This window comes from Hyperolius riggenbachi, chromosome 7 (assembly GCF_040937935.1).
Source record: "Hyperolius riggenbachi isolate aHypRig1 chromosome 7, aHypRig1.pri, whole genome shotgun sequence".
NCBI lineage: Eukaryota > Metazoa > Chordata > Amphibia > Anura > Hyperoliidae > Hyperolius > Hyperolius riggenbachi.
Window position 1 is genome coordinate 80,305,911 of NC_090652.1, and position 21,387 is coordinate 80,327,297.

The 21,387-nt window shown below is 45.0% G+C and overlaps 1 protein-coding gene across 2 annotated transcripts in view; it reads left to right on the top strand.

Moving 5' to 3' along the window:
- The window catches only part of LMF1 (lipase maturation factor 1), a 716,474-nt gene that overhangs the window by 628,875 nt on the left and 66,212 nt on the right, over positions 1-21,387 (top strand). Inside the window, exon 13 of one of the 2 annotated variants that reach the window (XM_068244160.1) lies at positions 949-1,101. The exons of the other annotated variant lie outside the window; for it this stretch is intronic. The gene's annotated coding sequence lies outside the window, so the exon portion shown is untranslated. Of the gene's footprint in view, positions 1-948; positions 1,102-21,387 lie in introns of those variants that run through there. 2 annotated transcript variants of the gene reach the window in all.

Consider the following 21,387-nt stretch of genomic DNA (forward strand, 5'->3'; position numbering starts at 1 on the left):
CTGGTAGCTTTACATGAAACAAAAAAAGAATTTAAAAAAATGGATTTCTGCCTATTTGGCAGAATAAATAAACCGCCAAGAGGGTTAAAAGGAAATAAATATGGCAGCCTCCATATTCTTCTCACTTCAGTTGTCCTTTAAAGGGAACCTGAAGCGAGAGGTATAGAAAGGCTGCCATGTTTATTTCTTTTTAAGCTATGCCAGTTGCCTGGCAATCCTGCTGATCATTCTTGCATTTGTAGTGTCAGAATCACACACCTGAAAGGACCATGTGGCTAATCTATTCAGAGTTCAGTCAGAAACATCTGTTCTGTATGCTTGTTCAGGGCCTATGGCTAAAATGATTAGAGGCAGAGGATCAGCAGGACAGCCAGGCAACCGGTATTGTTTGAAGTGAAATGTGTCAGCCTGCATATACCTCTTACTTCAGGTTCCCTTTAAAGTCTCATAGCCGGAGTTCTGCTTTAAAGAGTTGTGTCACCGTGAAATAAGCACTCTGGTTTGACATAATTCCTTGAATAGCTGCCTCCATGCATTGCGGCTCTGATGTTCCCGAGTCTCGGGCAGTAAATAGAGCAGGCTGTAGTCAGGCTTTGCTCTGGCTCGGTGCCATCCCACATTTGTGTTAGAGTAAACAGAGGGATAGATTTCCCATATCCTGGCACACATGGGCGCTGAGTGTTTGTCGGTACGGGGGCCCGCCATGAGGGGGGAGCCTGCTCGCTGGCACGGGGACAATTATCAAATCACTGGTGTACTTCCCTGCAGAGCAAAGCCTGCCGAACTCATCCCAGATGACACAGCCCCACTCACCCGCTGCGTGGACATCTTTTATCTATTAATGCAGACACTGGAAGTTTAACCCCTTTACCATCAACACCACCTAAAACTGATACTGCAGTTCTGCATGGATGGTGGCAATGTGAATCTCATTCTTATATCTTTCAGATCGTTTGAATAAGCCTTCGGGGACACTTGGGCAGCTCTATACTGCGCATGCGCCCGAGTGCTTCTGCAGATGGGCGGCTCCATACTGCGCATGCGCCCGAGTGCTCCTGAAGATAAGCAGTCCATACTGCGCATGCGCCCAAATGTCCTGAAGATGGGCGGTCCATACTGCGCATGCGCTCGAGTGCTCCTGAAGATGGGTGGTTCCATACTGCGCATACGCCCAAGTGCCTCTGAAGATGGGTGGCTCCATACTGCGCATGCGCCCGAATGCTCCTGAAGATAGTCAGCTCCATACTGAGCATGCGTCTGAGTGTCTCTAAAGATGGGCGGCTCCATACTGCGCATGCGCCCGAATGCTCCTGCAGATGTGCGGCTTCATACTGCCCCCAGTATAGGTAGCCATAATGTGCCGCCTCCCAGTATAAGTAGCCAGAGAGACTCCCCCCCCTCCCTCCGTATAGTTAGCCAGAGAGTGTCCCCCCAGTATATGTAGCCAGAGAGACTCCCCACCGTATAGATAGCCAGAGAGTGCCCCCAGTATAGGTAGCCAGAGAGTACTCTAGTATAAGTAATCAGAGTGTCCCCCCAGTATAGGTAGCCAGTGTGCAGAGTGCACAGTGGAGGGATGTACAAACTCTCTCCAGGATTTGGCAGTCATGTAATCCGTTTTCATGCTCTCCCCTCAGGTACTTTGTCTGTTATGTGATAAACGGCACATGCACCATAGAGACAGACTGCCCAGGAGGAGAGGATGCAGACGTATTGCCTGTGGCCGAATCTTGGGGAGGTGAGTTATACATCCCTGCGCTGTCCTCTCTCACATGGTGATGGGCCCTCTCTGGCTACCTATACTGGGAGGGGGGCACTCTCTGGCTACTTTATAAGGAGGGGGAGGGGGGAATCTCTGGCTGCCTATATTGTGGGGATTCTCTGGCTTCCTGGTTTTCTCAAGCCTCGTTCACATTGCGTTCCGCTCGTGTTGGCCATTTTTGGAGGAGTTTTTTTTCTCCTCCCGGCGTTCAGGTGGGCGCTGCGTTTTTTTTCTAAAAGCGCTTCAATAAGCGCTTTTTCAGAGCGATTGCGTTTTTTCACTCCCTGACGCAAGTCAGGAAGTGAACTCTTTTGACCCGGAAAATATAATGTATTTATTCTTAAAAACGCGAAAGCAATCGCGGCACAAATCGATTTTGTGAGCGTTTAGCGTATCTCCTATACCTTCCATTGAGGCGCCTCAAAAATGGTCCACGCACCGCTTTGCTGCCCGCACAGCACACGGTCCACGCTGATATGAACATTCAGTGTTTAGCAAGCGATTTTTTAAATTGCCTGCATGTGAAAAAAGGCCGGAAACGCCTCCAGTGTGAATGAGCCCTGAGAGTGTGTCTTATGGCACTTTTAATTATCCTGAGCCACACTGGTAATACCACTGGGGAGGTTAATCTGGCAGTAGTCATTAACCTCAATATATCTGATCAATAATGGATACTGAACAGATTTTTTAGCATGAAAGTGAGACTGAACAGTTTACCGATTGAGGGCAGTGTTAGGGCTCGGTCACTCTTGGCATCCGTCTCTGAGATGGACTCCAGCACTTGTGCTGATGCGCGTACAGATCCGAATCCCTCTAGCTATGGCAGGCAGGGCTATGGGGATTTGGATGCATCATCCAAAAAAATGCTGCTGTGTTGTTTTTCCGACATGCAAATTCAGAAGCAGCCTATTAATTTCAATAAGCTGCGATTCCCATCCCAATTTGTGTGTGGGGAATTGCCCCTAATGGAAACGAGCCCTTAGGCTTTACGTAGCTGATGGGGGGGGAAAGCAGTTGGGGTTCAGCCGCTGCATATGTACAGTATGTTCTGCATCAACCAGCAGTTTGACTAGTTCTCAACCAAAACCCCTACTGAAATGTGATCAAGAGGAACCACTACCTGATTGGTTTCCAATTGGGGTGTCGTCGTTCATTCATGGGATCAGGTCATTACTTACCCAAGCATGGCTAGCTTTATACTCACCTTTTACATACGCTAGATGGTTGGACTAATCGACTGGTCAGGGCTGAATCTGCCAAGAATCCAGTGTGTGTACAGCAGGCTCCCATCCCCTCCGATGCTTCTGCGAGTGATCCGTCTGATGGTTTGGCCAAGCACAGGCTATAAGGGCATTGTTCTCCTGCTTACCCCACACTCTCCATGCCACTTCATTATGCCCCACCTCCTCCATAGCCACAAACCACATCGCTAGCTTAGAGGCTAGGAACGCGTCTGTTTAGTATCGGAACCCAAACTTTCACAACTGAGGCATAAAAATGGGCGTAGCAATCACGATGCAACGGCAGGGATTGCAGGGGGGCCCAGAGGCTTTGGGGGCCTCTCCACCTCTGTCTCCCTAACCGCAAGTGCAGCCAATTAGCAAAAAACCTCCCAGTTCACTCATTAAAACCATGTGCAGGAGTGTATGCAATATTTCCCTGCTTTCAGAGGCTGCTTCACAACAGAACACTCTCTGCCGCCAATCTCATGTGGTTCGGGTACAAGGGGGCCTTATGCTATAATTTTTGAAAGGGGGCCCTATAAAGTCTAGTTACGACCCTGGGCATAAACCCAGCATGTGACAGAATTTGAAAGAGACTCTGAAGCGTGTCTAAATTCTCTTTTTAACTTGTATTCATTTTAAGCACCATAATCCCTGCTAAACCGCCACTATCCCGCGGCAATACGAGGGGTTTATAACCCCCCAAATCCCCTCTCCTGTGTCCGGGGAGCACTTCCTGCTTGAGGCAGAGCTTAGGGCTGTAGCTCTGCCTCTTCGCGTGTCAATCACCGCTGATCACCGCCTCCCCCCCCCCCCTCTCAGTCTTCCTTCACTAAGAGGAGCGGGGAGAGGCGGAGATCTGCCGACAGATTGACACGCATGGAGGCAGAGCTGCAGCTCAAAGCTCTGCCTCCATGAGAAGAAAAATCCACGACCAAGAAAGTCGTGGATTTTGCAGAGGGGATTTGGGTGATATAAACCCCTCATTTTGCCGCGGGTTTAGCAGGGCTTATGGTGCTGAAAATGAATACAAGTTAGAAAAGAGAATTTAGACTCACTTCAGTCTCTTGAAGGTGTGTATGCACCTTTATGGAGCCAGGCCAGACACACTTTCCTATCCCAAAGCCCGGCATGCTTTCCAAACTGAATATTGTGACTATACCCTGCATTAAATGTTTATTTGGAAAACACAGTTGTGACACAGCTGAAATTTAATACAATTTTGGTTTATGAAATCATAAATGTTCCAAAAGAAGAAAGTTTTATAACAATAACATAAACAAGAAAGAAGTACCGTTTCCTTTTTCTGTAATATCCACAATGATGGTTTTAAATGTTTTCTGTTCCCTGCAGAGGTCAATGTAATCAGTACAGCACGAGGCAAGGTGAGGCCGGATAAGACTATAGGAAGTCAGGGCGAGAGGAGCTAGGCAGTCCTGTGTCCATCCTATCTGTACTGTGATAAGATAGGACACAGAGCATGTCAGTGTGTTCTGCTATCAGCAGCTCAACCCCTGGGCTGCTTCCACTGACACAATCACAGGATAATAACCACATCTGCTTTCTACAGCGCTCAACAGCCTCTATTTATAGGCCAATTAAACATACAAATTAACAAGGCAAATTCTCAAAGCAATCATTTTGCAGATATGACATGCAAGAGCTTAAGGGCCCGTTCTCACTTGAGCGGGAATCGCGCGATTCCTGCTCAAGGCAAACCTCTACAGCATGTAACACATGGCAGCGTTCTCACTGCCGTGTTTGCGGTTAGCGTTAACCGCAAACGTGTTACATGCAGCGGTTTGCATAGCACCGCTAATCGTGATCGCTCCAAAACCGCCATGTGTCCAGTGATTTTTCCACGTTAATCACGGGAAAATCACTCCTGCAAAACGCCAGCGGTAATCGACTTCAGATGTGAATGGGCCCTGAAAGCCTGCTAAGCTGCAGTATGTACACACACATGATCAGAGTCTTCTGAGGCAGCCAAGAACGACCGCCTCAGAGGATAATCAGGCTTGTGTACGGTAGCACCCGACCACCGCCCCACAAGCGATCCGATCCTGCATCTCCTGCAGCGCTGTACAGTGGATATATTGTCTTGTCCATTAACTGTCCCTCAGAGGGGCTCACAATCTAATCCCTACCATAATCATATGTCTATAGGGGCCCATACACTGGTCGATTTCAGCCATCGATCGAACGATCGGAAATCGAATCTGCCAGTCGATCGAATTGTGGCCAATTTCGATCGATCGATTTGATCTATCTGACTAGATGGAAAATCTAGGTCGATCTCCTGATGGCTCATAGAGTTGCATTGGATCTAATAATCCAATAATGCATTTAGATAGATTTCCAATCTGTACCTAGTGTATGGCAAACATCAGATAGTTCCCTGTCAGATTCGACTTGAAATCTATCTGATGTTCGAATCTGCTGCAAATCTATAAGTGTATGGCCACCTTTAGTATGTATCATAGTCTAGGGTCAATTTAGGGGGAATCCAATTAATGTATCAGTATGTTTTTGGAATGTGGGAGGAAACCGGAGTGCTTGGGGAAACCCACACAGCCACGGGGAGAACATACAAACTGTGCAGATAGTGTCCTGGATGGTATTTTGCTGCTGCCCTTTACAGTTTTTATAAGGAGAATACAAGCAAGGAAAAACAGGCAGGGGCGTAACAATAGACCCTGCAAGGGATGCAGCTGCAGGCGGGCCCAGAAGCAACAGAGGGCCCTGTCCTGAGAGAATGACAACTAAGAGCAAGGAGATGCTCAAATGTTCTAATGACTGCATCTGCACAGCCACTGATAATGAATCATACAAAGTTTTGCAGATAAAAATTTGTAGACAGTCCCTATTCAGTGTTCAGCAGGGTCTTGTGTACAGTGCTGCTCTGACCCTAGACTTTCTACCCCTCCCTAAGTGCTGTGTCCTGTAGTGATGCTTGAGAAGTCTGGGCACACTGAGAAAAAAATTCCTATTCTCTGCACAATTGTTCTAATGACTGCATCTGCTCAGCCACTGATAACCAATCATACAAAGTTTTGTAGACAAAGATTTGTAGACAATCCCTATTCAATGTGCAGCAGGGTCTTCTGTAAAGCTTGGAACTCTACCTATTGGTAGGATTGGCAGGAGGGGGCCCCATCCAAAGTTTTGCAGGGGGGCCCAGTGATTTCTAGTTACGCCCCTGAAAACAGGTATTCAAAAATGAGTTGAAAAAACTGATATAACTGGGGGTTTCATTTACAGCAAACTCACTTCTGGTTTGGTTTGATAGACACCTAAGTAAGGCCCAGTTCACATCTGCATTTTGAGCCAAACGGATCCGGTGAGCGGATTCGGTCTCCGCTTCGCCGGATCCGGATGGCTCATCCGTGGCTCTGTTCACATTAGTGAAAACGGATCTGATCAATGATTGATCGGATCCGTTTTCACTCGTCAACACATACCTTATCTTCATAGGCAGCCGGCGGTAGAGGCTAGTCACATGACGCGGAAGAAAACGGAAGCCTCTACCGCTGGCTGCCTATGAAGATAAGGTATGTATTAAGCCTCCCTAGCCCACCCGCCCGGCTGGTGCACCCTCCCCTCACCCTCCCGTCGCTAGATTCGCGTCGGCCCATGCCCCCATCCCCCGTGGAACGGTCCGTTTCTTCACTAGTGTGAAATGTTCCGTTTCCCATTGCCCTAATGCTGCTGCATTTTTGTCTGGATCTGATCCGCTGGGCAGAACGGTCCGGAAAATTAGGGCCTGCGGCAATTTTTTGGTCCGGGGGCCGGAACGTACGGAACGTATCCGTACCAACGGACGCATGTGAATGGATCCATAGGTTAACATTGGATCCATTCACATCCTTTCCGTTTGTACAGTATACGTTCCGGTTACGTTCCAGAAAAAAACGCTAATGTGAACCGGGCCTAAGGTGAAGGCTCTGGATATTACCTTTCAGGTCCTCAGTCTGTCCTGTGGTTCCTGTACTGTTCCCAGTTAAAGTTGTTTAACCTGCTAGGTCTTCCACAATCCTCAGGCAACCTTTGGAAATTAAATAATAAAGCAACCATCTGCCTCCACATGAAATAGTCACATGCCTCTGGATAAAAAAACATTAAGTAGTTATGAACCTTTAGGATTATAGAATTACGTAGTCATGTGCTCCCTATATACAAAAATCAAGTAACCATGAGCCTCCAGGTACAACAGCTAAATAACCGTATACCCCAAGATGAGAGAATTGAGTAGCCAAGTGCCTCCAAATAAAGGGAATTTGCTTCCAAATCAAGCAATTAAATGGTCATGTGCCTTGAAGAGGTTCTGTGTATGTTTTTTAGTTAGAGGTATAATTGGACCGTGACCGGCGCTGGGAACGGAGGATTGTAGAGGACGGCGCGGGACAGGACAGCTGCCGGGGGTCGGTAGAAGCCCCAGGTAAGTGTCAGTTTTTTGTTTTTACAAACATACACAGAACCCCTTTAAGATAAAGTAGCCAGGTGCCCCCTATATACAAAAATTAAGTCGCTACTAGCCAGGTGCCCACTATATATTATTATTTAGTATGTCTATAAGGCCGACATCTTCCACAGCGTGGTACAGAGTATATTGGCCTTGTGCCCTAGATATCAGTATCGGGCCTCTTGCACACTACATTGCGATTCAGATTTTTTATATGATCTGATTTTTATTCCGAAAAATCTGAATCACATATTGGGCTAGATTTACTAAATCATGATAACTGATATCACATTCGTGCTAGCATTTGCGTGTAATGATTTTTGGGCGCAATTGCATTTTTTCATTATAACGCACGCAAAACGCTAGCGTGACCGTGATGTTATTTATCACGGTTTAGTGAATCAAGCCCATAGTGTGCAAGAGGCCGTAGGTAGCTGTGCATGCCCCCAGATTTTAATTTAGCAGCATCAGGGCTGGAACCCACTAGATCAATTTTTTGAGTGTTTAGGGAGTGATTCAATGCTTGCGATTTCCCTAAACGCTCAGCTAATGTTAATGGATGGGCCAAATTCTACTAGAGCGATTGCGATAACCAAAATCGCAAATGCTGGACATGCAAACGTTAAAAAATGAGCCAGCACTAATCGGTACATGTATGATTTAAGTGGAGTCAGATCCTGGGTGGCCACCAATGACCCACGTATCTTCTCAGTGTAAACCGCCGTGCACTGCTCAATGCCGCTGAGACGCTAGACCAGCCCTTTTAAACCAGCTCATTTTTTATCGGTGTTTATTTTGGAAACTTTTTATTCAATAAGCCAGAATTACACTAGAGGAGGCTGGTCTTCCTGTGTTTTTCTCCCCGCATGCCCTATAACTCCAAGGACCTAACCAGGCACGGATCAGTCTTGCACCTGATAAGGAAGAGCGACTGAGTTCGTAAGGTGACGGGGGGCCATACACCCCAAAGGCACAGATTAGTCTTATTGAGACCTCAACATCTGGTGAGTGAGTCCATGAAGGGGGGAGAGGTGGATGCATAAACTGTTATGTCAAGAGCGCAATTACATTACTATCATTTACACCGCTGGCAATAACCCAGAGACTTAATTGCAGCACCTGACGAATCTAATCATTGGACTTTTTGACTGTCAATTTAGCTACTCGGTATACCGATAGCTGATTTTTATGTGTGGAACGAGCGATTTTATTACTAATTCTTGTCCCAATAACAAGCTGCATAAATTCACCTGTAACTGGCTGCATCAGAGTTTTCTTATAATGTATATAATGGTCAGTGCCTCAGGGTGCCCAGGATACTTGCTGTAAGGGAAGCTGACAGCCCGGCCAGCAGCAACAGGAGGCATCATACAAGAAAGCAGCTTATGGCAAGCCAAGCACCTGATACTGGTGTCTGCTTTATTCCAGTCCAGCAGAATGAACATTTGGCTGGTGTAATCTGCCCAGAAGCCCCGGGGTTAATGTTCTTACAGACACGGAGACAGAGGCAGCCAAAGCTGAAGCTTTTCCATGGGATGAACTCATCGCCAACTGTTGGGCAAAATTCCATCCAAGTAGAGGAGACCCCCAGACACATGTAAAAAACTAAATCCATTTGGTTTGTGTGCTGTTCTCAGTGTTGTGTCGCTTGGACTCACCGGGTAGCACATTTCTGCTTCCTAGTATGCCTTTAAAGGGAACCTGAAGTGAGAGGCATATAGAGGCTGCCATATTTATTTCCATTTAAAGGAATACTGTAAGCTCAAAAAACAAAAAAAAGAGTTTAACTTACCTGGAGCTTCTACCGGTCCCCCGCAGTCATACTGTGTCTGCGCCAGGACAAAATGATCCTCCGGTCCCCCGCAGTCATCCTGTGCTCGCACCAGGACAAAATGATCCTCCGGTCCCCCGCAGTCGCCTGTGCTCGCACCAGGACAAAATGATCCTCCGGTGCAGATCCGTACAGCCACAAACAACACTTTCGTAATAACGTCTCAGCGCAAAGTAGCGCTGAGCGCATAAACCAGGACTGAGGAGATCAGGACAGGTAGACAGAATGAACGCCTGCTTAACTAGCCACTACTTAGTGACAGCAAGCGTCCACAATAAGACAGACTGGAATGAGGCAGCCAATGCGTTTGCAGCGATGGCGTGCCTCACAAAGACAGGACAAGATAGTCAGGAAATAGCAGGATCAAGATAGATGAACGTAACACAGACAAATATACAATAAGTATGTTTTCCTAGCGTATTACAATTACAGCTATCAATGAAACTATTTGTAACGTCTGACTAACATATGTATATATCGGCAATGAACCGATATATGACATAAGCAGGAACACTGACTAGCACTGGAGCAATACAGGGAACGGCTCAGAAGGATTCGCTATCTCTTCGCAGAGATGAACGCAATCCAAAACGGTAACAGGACAGGATTCAGAAGGATTCGTTATCTCCTCGCAGAGATGAACGCAATCCACAAACAGGACCAGGAGCGGGATACTAGCTCAGCACGGGTGCTCACGATACGCGCAAACTACCAAAACGTGCTGGAAGGCTGACTAACTGAACACAGGAAATAAACAGTTCGTGTACGTATATATCAGCGACACTGATGTATCAACGTAACACGAATACAAGGAAAATAACAAAATGCGCAAGTATGCGTATATATTGGCGATGAACCAATATATGACACAAGACAAGCAAGTAACAACTTCTATAACAAGAGCAGAACTAGGAGGACTCGCTGACCCCTTCGCAGGAGTCAGCGCAGTCCACACGGACCAGGAACGAGGTGGGGCACGAGCAGAGTAACAGACAGAATCTGAGACTATGGTAGCCCATGAGGCATTGCAGGAAGCAGTTCTTTATACTGAGGTCATCCAATGGGAGCAGACCTGCAGATTCCCACACAAGTGAATGGTAATTAATCACAGGCTGATAGCAGGAAAAGGCAGACAATGATATGCAGCCTGCAGGAAAGGGATTGCCCCTCCATTGCAGCAGACAATGTTTGTTTACACAAAAGCATATTAAACTGTCATTAACTTCAGAGCGACTGCAGATGGAATCAGCAACTAGTTTAAGTGCAAACCAAACTATGCAAGCAAATGCATGTAAAGACATTAGAACTGCTTGGTTTGCAATACCACTGCAGTCAGCAGTAAACGCTGCAGAAGCGATCATAACAGTACCCCCTCCCTTAAACGCGGCCTCTGGACGCCTATAAAAACTGACATATTTCTCCTGAACCACCCAAACCAAAAAATCAAAAGTGGGAAATCCAGCAAACTGATCTGACTGAAAATTCATGAAGGTCGGATCAGCCCGACAAAACCAAATTCCCGAATCAGTCTCACCAAAACTAGACCAATTGGAACCAGAACCTACCGAACCATGCCCGTCAGCACTACAAGCCTCAGTGTGATACCCATCAGAACCACGACTTCCAGAAAACAACCCCAAGAAACTCTCTGAGCGATACCCACCGCTTTCCAGGGACTGTCCAAAAACGCCAAAGCCTTTGCAATGCCCACCGGAACTGTCCTTACCAACACAAAACCCACTGTTGAACCAGTCCAAGGTACCAGGACAAGTTTCCTCAGAGATCTCCCAGAACACTTGGAAGCTCCAAAGAGATCCCCACAGGTCAGAACGCCCCTTAGGCTCACATGGAGAACTATCAAGAACCCCTATGGAACCCAGGGCAACTCCAGAGTCAGGGTCACAAGGACAAACATCAAGATCAGGGCTTTTAGGGACCAGAACCATCTCCGGGCATGCAGGCCAACCGGCAACATCAGAACATGTCTCCACTAGGGAAGCACGTGAGCACGCTAACACAGACACATCTGGGCACTCTGGCATACGAAGCACATCTGGGCACACCGGCACAAGAGAAACCTCTGGGCATGTCAAGGAACTGCGAACCTCAAAGTCAGTCAAGACAGGACCGAAACCAGAACTGGGCAAAAAAAATTCATCATGACTAGACTTCACAGTTACTGGATTCTCACTAAAAACTGCAGGATCAGACTTAGATGTCGCTGATTCCAGCAGGGTTATTAACAAATCATGTTCAGGGGCATTTACAAGACAGGGCAAATCTTCTGATGTATGCACTGAACTAGACAGGGTTCCCATAGCTTCTTCTGGACTAGACAGAGACTCATCAAATACACTGGATTGGAGCTCATGAAGGGCTGCAAAACAAGTCAATATTGCAGCAATCCCCACTGAACTAGACAAAACTGAGAAACTCACTGGACAGGAAGGGGACTCTGGAACTACTGCCACACCGGGCAGAAAACCAGAATTTTCCAGGATACAGGGCTGGGTTTCAGAAACACTCATTAACCCGGACTGAAATTCTGAGATTTCTATTATTTTTTCCAGCGAGTCAGAATTATCCATGTTACAGGGCAAGACTTCTGAAACATTCAGAGGACAGGGCTGGAGTTCCTCGGCTGTTACAACACTGGAGAGGGACTCAACAACATTGGTTAAATCAGACTGTGTACAGGGCAAGGCATCTAACACACTTGCTGACGAGGACAATATTTCAATGGCTTCTGCTTTGCTGGGCAGAAATTCATCAAGTTTTATTAGAGCAGACTGTAATTCCAAAACAGCTGCTAGACAACTGAGGTAAGCAGTGCCTCAGACTCCTCTGCTAGAGGGTTTGAAGTATCCAAAGTACTGGGTGAAGCATAAGACTCTGCGACCACAGCTTCACTGGACAGGATCACTGAACAGTCCATATTGCAGGGCAAAACCATGGAAGCACCTGCTGGACAGCATAATGATTCTGTGACCTGAGTTTCATTGGAGAGATCTACTGCACAATTCATGGTACAGGGCAAATTTACTGGAACATTTTCTGAACAAGGTAATAATTCTACGATTTCAGGTTCACATAGCAGATGCTCTGAGCTATTCACGAAACTAGAGCGAGGTGTAGAGACAGGAAGATCAAGACACAAAGTTTGTGCATCTGAAGCACTATTCAATTGTAAAATTGGAAAATTCAGATGCTGGGGTTCTGAGGTTTCTAGACAGGATTGCTGGGACTCAGAAACTAATGTAGTGCATCTATTGGCATCTGCTGGATCAGACAGGAGTTGAACTTTATTAACACAGGTAAATTCTACAGAAGTGTTTGCAGAGGCAGGCAAAGATTTTCTAATGTCTGTTTCACTGAACAAAGACTCATGAGTACTGGCTAGGCTGGACTCAGAAGTCAGCAGGACCTCTGGATTCTCTGCTGAGAAATTTGTGCAGGGCAAAGTTAAGAAAGTATCAGTGGCTTCTGTTTTACTGGGAAGTAACACTGAGTTATCCATGGTACAGGGTGGAGTTACAGGAACATTCACAAGACATGGCAGGGACTCAGTAACTGGAGAAGTGGGACAGTCTCCAATTGACAGTGTGTCTTCCCTGGTATCAACTGATTGAATCGCATAAAAATCGTCCAAAATCATCTTCCACACATCGATCAATGGAGCCACAAAGTCATACCCACACACACCAGTTTTTATTAGGTTATAGGCAGACTTAATGCATGCATTCAATACTAATTCACTTTTTGCACTGTAAAACTGACAAAATGAACTTGCATCTTTCTTCCATTCATAGACCAGGGCTTCCATCTCTCCTTTCTCAAATGGAGGATCCCATGCATATTTAACAGTTGAGCATTCCGGCTGATCATAGTTTGCAAATGTGTTAGTGGCAGAAACATACATTGGGTTATTTAGCAGGTGATTGGCCGATTTCTTATTCCTAAGGACCTCCAATACCTGTAGCAAGTGTTGAACTGTAGTGTATGCAAATTTCCCTTGCTGCACGAATAAATTGATCTGTTCAATACTCTGTAATATATCTTCATAATCATATTCAGATAATTCATTTAACCACTTAAGGACTGCAGTCATAAAACCCCTTAAGGACCAGAGCCTTTTTTTCCATTCGGACCACTGCAGCTTTCACGGTTTATTGCTCAGTCATACAACCTACCACCTAAATGAATTTTACCTCCTTTTCTTGTCACTAATACAGCTTTCTTTCGGTGCTATTTGATTGCTGCTGCGAGTTTTACTTTTTACAGCAATCCTAGAACAATCAAGAGCTATCTGGTGTAATGATAGGAGTAAACAATGGGTAATAATAGAATTGGAACAAATCCCGGATAATGAACCCCTCCCCTATTTGGAAGCCAGACTAAATTGGAAAATTCCCTTAAAAATTCCTAATCCTATCACAGCTAACTTTATTAGAGTATGGAAGGAGATGATCCACTACAGTGAAAAACATCCTTTATCACTACATATAGAAGTCCCATTACTTAATTTAGCAAAGGCCTTGAAAAATTTAGATTTAGAAAATTGGTCACAAAATGGTATAATTAAAGTAGCTGATCTCATGGAAAATGATAAGCTTAAATCCTTTGAAGAACTTACCTCAACATATGACATCCCACAATCTGACAAACCCAAATACTTTAGAATTAAAAAATTCTTAGATAAACACTCCCCTCAAAATATATCCTATTTACCTCAAATAAAAAAACTTTTAGACCCACAAAATAATAAGAAAAAGGGAATTGCCATATTTAATAAAACACTTTTACAACTTAAAGATGAAGGCCAAAGATGGCAACTGAATAAATGGCAGGATCTATTAAACATAGATCTTGATCAGGAAGAGTGGGAGAGGGCCTACAGGTCTCTTAAAAAATCAACTAAATGTGTCCTGCATTATGAAAACTTTTTGAAGCTTCTGTGGCAGTGGTATTATACTCCAGAAAAAATTTCTAAGTTTGATGGCAATACTTCCCCCCTTTGCTGGAGAAATTGCAATGAAACTGGATCTTTAATTCACATTTTCTGGTCATGTCCAAAGATCACTAATCTCTGGGGAGAGATAGAGACATTTCTTAAACAATTGCCTATGTTTCTGAGCACAATTTCACCTGAAATGGTATTACTCCATGTTAGAACATGGGACCTTCCCCCGAGTGAAAGGTTTATTTTCAACCACATTTGTGTAGTAACTAGAATATTGATTGCCGACAACTGGAAGTCACACTATGTACCAACATTAGAAGAAGTATTAAGGAAAGTGGAATCCAACATGAGAGCTGAAAGATCTTGGGCTATAAAAAACAGTACTATAGGTGCATTTTGGAAAAAAGCTTATCTATGGCCTACTATATATGTTGATTCTAAGATTCAAGAAGTCTAATATCTTATCTAACCCTCACATGGATAAATGAATAGTGACTATTAATGTTGTTGTACTAGGGCATTGTCTAGAAACTTAGTGTTGTTGTTGCCTGGCTTGGACTCTCCACTGTTACATTACATCACTTGGACCTACAAAGTAATAAGATAAGTATATTACTGTTATTGTACAAGAATACCTCAGTAAGAACTGTGAAAAGTAATTTTCAGCTGTTTAGTATAGTTTAGTTTAGTTTAGTTTAGTTTAGAATTAGTTTAATTATATTAGTTAAGTCATAACATTAATATCTGAATAATTAATTGGAATTGGGAAAGCAAGACGTATACCAAAATATCTACATGTACTCTATGTAGCCCAACTCGATGTAGTTTAACAGCTAAGTGAGATAGCAGTGATCCTGTGGGGACGGCAAGTATATAGGAATAATACTTAAAGAGGATGCGTCCTCTGGAGTCTCTGTAGGGAGGATTTAAGACCCCCATTCTCCAGAGGTACTGCTCCTACTAAACCTTAATTAACAATACATTTTAGGAATTCGTTAGAATGTAACTAACAGGATCACTGTTTAAAATAACAAAAATGACATTTAGGTTATTTTGGAAAGATAGGTGCTATTAGGCCTACAAAGATAAATAAACAATCCTTTCTTTAAAAATTTATGGTTTAAAATTGATTTAAACATTTTTTTTTTTCTTGAAATTTGCACTATTTGCATATTTACGCGCTATTTACGTGGTTTTTATGCGTTTACTAGGCGTTTTCTGCGCGTTTAGCGATTTTTGCGCGTTATCGCGCGTTTAAGTGGCGTTTGACGCGTTTTTTACGTGCTTACGCGTTATTATGCGTAAAACCTCATTGGGTTGCACTCATGTGTATTTTTATGCGTATTCTTGCGTGTAGAGATGCACATATTTAACCTTTTAAGAACTAAATAGCAACAAGTATACTAAACTCAGCAATCATCTTAAGAGATACTAGCCATTGATTTATAAGGGAAAGTTATTATACACTGTTTATGTATAACTGAATGTATATTTGAAAAATCAACAGTATATTTCTCATTGGACTGCTGTAATGTAAAAAGTAAGTTTATTTTTATATTGTTTTAATATGTCTTGGCATATTGTTAAAATTTTTTGGAAATTCCAATAAAAAATATTGAAAAAGAGTTTTACTTTTTATTATATTCATCAAAAAAGACATGAATTTTGTCAAAAAAATGACTTTTTTAACTTTCTGTGCTGACATTTTTCAAATAAAGTAAAATTTCCTATACATTTGAGCGCGAAAGTTATTCTGCTACATGTCTTTGATTAAAAAAAACCCATTCAGTGTATATTTATTGGATTGGGTAAAAGTTATAGCGTTTACAAACTATGGTGCCAAAAGTGAATTTTCCCATTTTCAAGCATCTCTGACTTTTCTGCGCACCTGTCAGGTTTCATGAGGGGCTAAAATTCCAGGATAGTACAAATCCCCCCCAAATGACCCCATTTTGGAAATAAGACATCCCAAAGTATTCAGTGAGAGGCATGGTGAGTTCATAGAAGATTTTATTTTTTGTCACAAGTTAGCGGAAAATGACACTTTGTAACAAAAAAAAAAAAAAAAAAAGTTTCCATTTCTTCTAACTTGCGACAAAAAAAAATGAAATCTGCCACGGACTCACTATGCTACTCTCTGAATACCTTGAAGTGTCTACTTTCCAAAATGGGGTCATTTGTGGGGTGTGTTCACAGTCCTGGCATTTTGGGGGGTGCCTAATTGTAAGCACCCCTGTAAAGCCTAAAGATGCTCATTGGACTTTGGGCCCCTTAGCGCAGTTAGGCTGCAAAAAAGTGCCACACATGTGGTATTGCCGTACTCAGGAGAAGTAGTATAATGTGTTTTGGGGTGTATTTTTACACATACCCATGCTGGGTGGGAGAAATATCTCCGTAAATGACAATTGTTTTATTTTTTTTACACACAATTGTCAATTTATAGAGATATTTCTCCCACTCAGCATGGGTATGTGGAAAAATACACCCCAAAACACATTATACTACTTCTCCTGAGTACGGCGATACCACATGTGTGGCACTTTTTTGCACCCTAACTGCGCTAAGGGGCCCAAAGTCCAATGAGTACCTTTAGGATTTCACAGGTCATTTTGAGAAATTTCGTTTCAAGACTGCTCCTCACGGTTTAGGGCCCCTAAAATGCCAGGACAGTATAGGAATCCCACAAATTACCCCATTTTAGAAAGAAGACACCCCAAGGTATTCCATTAGGAGGATGGTGAGTTCATTGAAGATTTTTTTTTTTTGTCACAAGTTAGCGGAAATTGATTTTAATTGTTTTTTTTCACAAAGTGTCATTTTCTGCTAACTTGTGACAAAAATAAAATCTTCTATGAACTCACCATACTCCTAACGGAATACCTTGGGGTGTCTTCTTTCTAAAATGGGGTCATTTGTGGGGTTCCTATACTGCCCTGGCATTTTAGGGGCCCTAAACCGTGAGGAGTAGTCTTGAAACCAAATGTCGCAAAATGACCTGTGAAATCCTAAAGGTACTCATTGGACTTTGGGCCCCTTAGCGCACTTAGGGTGCAAGAAAGTGCCACACATGTGGTACCGCCGTACTCAGGAGAAGTAGTATAATGTGTTTTGGGGTGTATTTTTACACATACAGATGCTAGGTGGGAGAAATATCTCTGTAAATGACAATTATTTGATTTTTTTTACACACAATTGTCCATTTACAGAGAGATTTCTCCCACCCAGCATGGGTATGTATAAAAATACACCTCAAAACACATTATACTACTTCTTCTGAGTACGGCGATACCACATGTGTGACACTTTTTTGCAACCTAGGTGCGCTAAGGGGCCTAACGTCCTATTCACAGGTCATTTTGAGGCATTTGGATTCTAGACTACTCCTCACGGTTTAGGGCCCCTAAAATGCCAGGGCAGTATAGGAACCCCACAAGTGACCCCATTTTAGAATGAAGACACCCCAAGGTATTCCGTTAGGGGTATGGTGAGTTCATAGAAGATTTTTTTTTTGTCACAAGTTAGCGGAAAATGACACTTTGTGAAAAAAAAAAAACAATACATATCAATTTCCGCTAACTTGTGACAAAAAATAAAATCTTCTATGAACTCACCATACTCCTAACGGAATACCTTGGGGTGTCTTCTTTCTAGAATGGGGTCATTTGTGGGGTTCCAATACTGCCCTGGCATTTTAGGGGCCCTAAACCGTGAGTAGTCGTCTTGAACCCAAATGTCTCAAAAGGACCTGTGAAATCCTAAAGGTACTCATTGGACTTTGGGCCCCTTAGCACAGTTAGGCTGCAAAAAAGTGTCACACATGTGGTATCGCCGTACTCAGAAGAAGTAGTATAATGTGTTTTGTGGTGTATTTTTACATATAACCATGCTGGGTGGGAGAAATATCTCTGTAAATGACACATTTTTGATTTTTTTTACACACAATTGTCCATTTACAGAGAGATTTCTCCCACCCAGCATGGGTATGTGTAAAAATACACCACAAAACACATTATACTACTTCTCCTGAGTATGGCGATACTACATGTGTGACACTTTTTTGCAGCCTAGGTGCGCTAAGGGGCCCAACGTCCTATTCACAGGTCATTTTGAGGCATTTGTTTTCTAGACTACTCCCCACGGTTTAGGGCCCCTAAAATGCCAGGGCAGTATAGGAACCCCACAAGTGACCCCATTTTAGAAAGACGACACCCCAAGGTATTCCGTTAGGGGTATGGTGAGTTCATAGAAGATTTTATTTTTTGTCACAAGTTAGTGAAAAATGACACTTTGTGAAAAAAACAATAAAAATCCAATTTCCGCTAACTTTTGACAAAAAATAAAATCTTCTATGAACTCATCATACACCTAACAGAATACCTTGGGGTGTCTTCTTTCTAAAATGGGGTCACTTGTGGGGTTCCTATACTGCCCTGGCATTTTACGGGCCCAAAACTGTGAGTAGTCTGGAAACCAAATTTCTCAAAATGACTGTTCAGGGGTATAAGCATCTGCAAATTTTGATGACAGGTGGTCTATGAGGGGGCAAATTTTGTGGAAACGGTCATAAGCAGGGTGGCCTCTTAGATGACAGGATGTATTGGGCCTGATCTGATGGATAGGAGTGCTAGGGGGGTGACAGGAGGTGATTGATGGGTGTCTCAGGGGGCGGTTAGAGGGGAAAATAGATGCAATCAATGCACTGGGGAGGTGATCGGAAGGGGGTCTGAGGGGGATCTGAGGGTTTGGCCGAGTGATCAGGAGCCCACACGGGGCAAATTAGGGCCTGATCTGATGGGTAGGTGTGCTAGGGGGTGACAGGAGGTGATTTATGGGTGTCTCAAGGTGTGATTAGAGGGGGGAAATAGATGCAAGCAATGCACTAGCGAGGTGATCAGGGCTGGGGTCTGAGGGCGTTCTGAGGTGTGGGCGGGTGATTGGGTGCCCGCAAGGGGCAGATTAGGGTCTAATCTGATGGGTAACAGTGACAGGTGGTGATAGGGGGTGATTGATGGGTAATTAGTGGGTGTTTAGAGGAGAGAAGAGATGTAAACACTGCACTTGGGAGGTGATCTGATGTCGGATCTGCGGGCGATCTATTGGTGTGGGTGGGTGATCAGATTGCCTGCAAGGGGCAGGTTAGGGGCTGATTGATGGGTGGCAGTGACAGGGGGTGATTGATGGGTGGCAGTGACAGGGGGTGATTGATGGGTGATTGACAGGTGATCAGTGGGTTATTACAGGGAATAACAGATGTAAATATTGCACTGGCGAATTGATAAGGGGGGGGTCTGAGGGCAATCTGAGCGTGTGGGCGGGTGATTGGGTGCCCGCAAGGGGCAGATTAGGGTCTAATCTGATGGGTAACAGTGACAGGTGGTGATAGGGGGTGATTGATGGGTAATTAGTGGGTGTTTAGAGGAGAGAATAGATGTAAACACTGCGCTTGGGAGGTGATCTGATGTCGGATCTGCGGGCGATCTATTGGTGTGGGTGGGTGATCAGATTGCCCGCAAGGGGCAGGTTAGGGGCTGATTGATGGGTGGCAGTGACAGGGGGTGATTGATGGGTGGCAGTGACAGGGGGTGATTGACAGGTGATCAGTGGGTTATTACAGGGAAGAACGGATGTAAATAATGCACTGGCGAATCGATAAGGGGGGGTTTGAGGGCAATCTGAGCGTGTGGGCGGGTGATTGGGTGCCCGCAAGGGTCTAATCTGATGGGTAACAGTGACAGGTGGTGATAGGGGGTGATTGATGGGTAATTAGTGGGTGTTTAGAGGAGAGAATAGATGTAAACGATGGATTTGGGAGGTGATCTGATGTCGGATCTGCGGGCGATCTATTGGTGTGGGTGGGTGATCAGATTGCCCGCAAGGGGCAGGTTAGGGGCTGATTGATGGGTGGCAGTGACAGGGGGTGATTGATGGGTGGCAGTGACAGGGGGTGATTGACAGGTGATCAGTGGATTATTACAGGGAAGAACGGATGTAAATAATGCACTGGCGAATCGATAAGGGGGGGGGTTGAGGGCAATCTGAGTGTGTGGGCGGGCGATTGGGTGCCCGCAAGGGTCTAATCTGATGGGTAACAGTGACAGGTGGTGATAGGGGGTGATTGATGGGTGAATGATGGGTAATTAGTGGGTGTTTAGAGGAGAGAATAGATGTAAACGATGGATTTGGGAGGTGATCTGATGTCGGATCTGCGGGCGATCTATTGGTGTGGGTGGGTGATCAGATTGCCCGCAAGGGGCAGGTTAGGGGCTGATTGATGGGTGGCAGTGACAGGGGGTGATTGACGGGTGATTGACAGGTGATTGACAGGTGATTGACAGTTGATCAGGGGGGATAGATGCATACAGTACACAGGGGGGGGGAGGGTCTGGGGGGGTCTGGGGAGAATCTGAGGGGTGGGGGGGTGATCAGGAGGGAGCAGGGGGCAGTTTAGGGACTAAAAAAAAAAATAGCGTTGACAGATAGTGACAGGGAGTGATTGATGGGTGATTAGGGGGGTGATTGTGTGCAAATGGTGGTCTGGGGGGTGGGCAGGGGGGGGTCTGAGGGGTACTGTGGGCGATCAGGGGGCAGGGGGGGGCAGATCAGTGTGTTTGGGTGCAGACTAGGGTGGCTGCAGCCTGCCCTGGTGGTCCCTCGGACACTGGGACCACCAGGGCAGGAGGCAGCCTGTATAATACACTTTGTAAACATTACAAAGCGTATTATACGCTTCCTATCCGGCGATCGTCGGGTTAACAACCCGCCGGCGCTTCCGATTGGCCGGCGGGTTGACGTCGCGGGTGGGCGGAGCCTATTGCCGGTGGATGCGCGCGCATCCCAGCGCGCGATCCCCGGCCAGAGAGTGCCCCAGGACCTGACGCCAATCTGCGTTACGTGGTCCTGGGGCTGCCACTTTGCCGCCGCCAATATGAAGTAGGCGGTCGGCAAGTGGTTAAACAAGAACTTTTATTTTCCCTGGCTAGCAATGAAAGTTCATTAGTAGTTTCATAGGTCCATTTGACTCCCCTGAATGGTGACTGAATTTCATTATCTGCTACTGGCGGAGTCTCATTACAGATCTGATGCGCAGTCGCCAAGGGCAACGACTCCGCTGATTGTAACGCTTTTCTTTTGGAGCGTTTACGTTTGGCT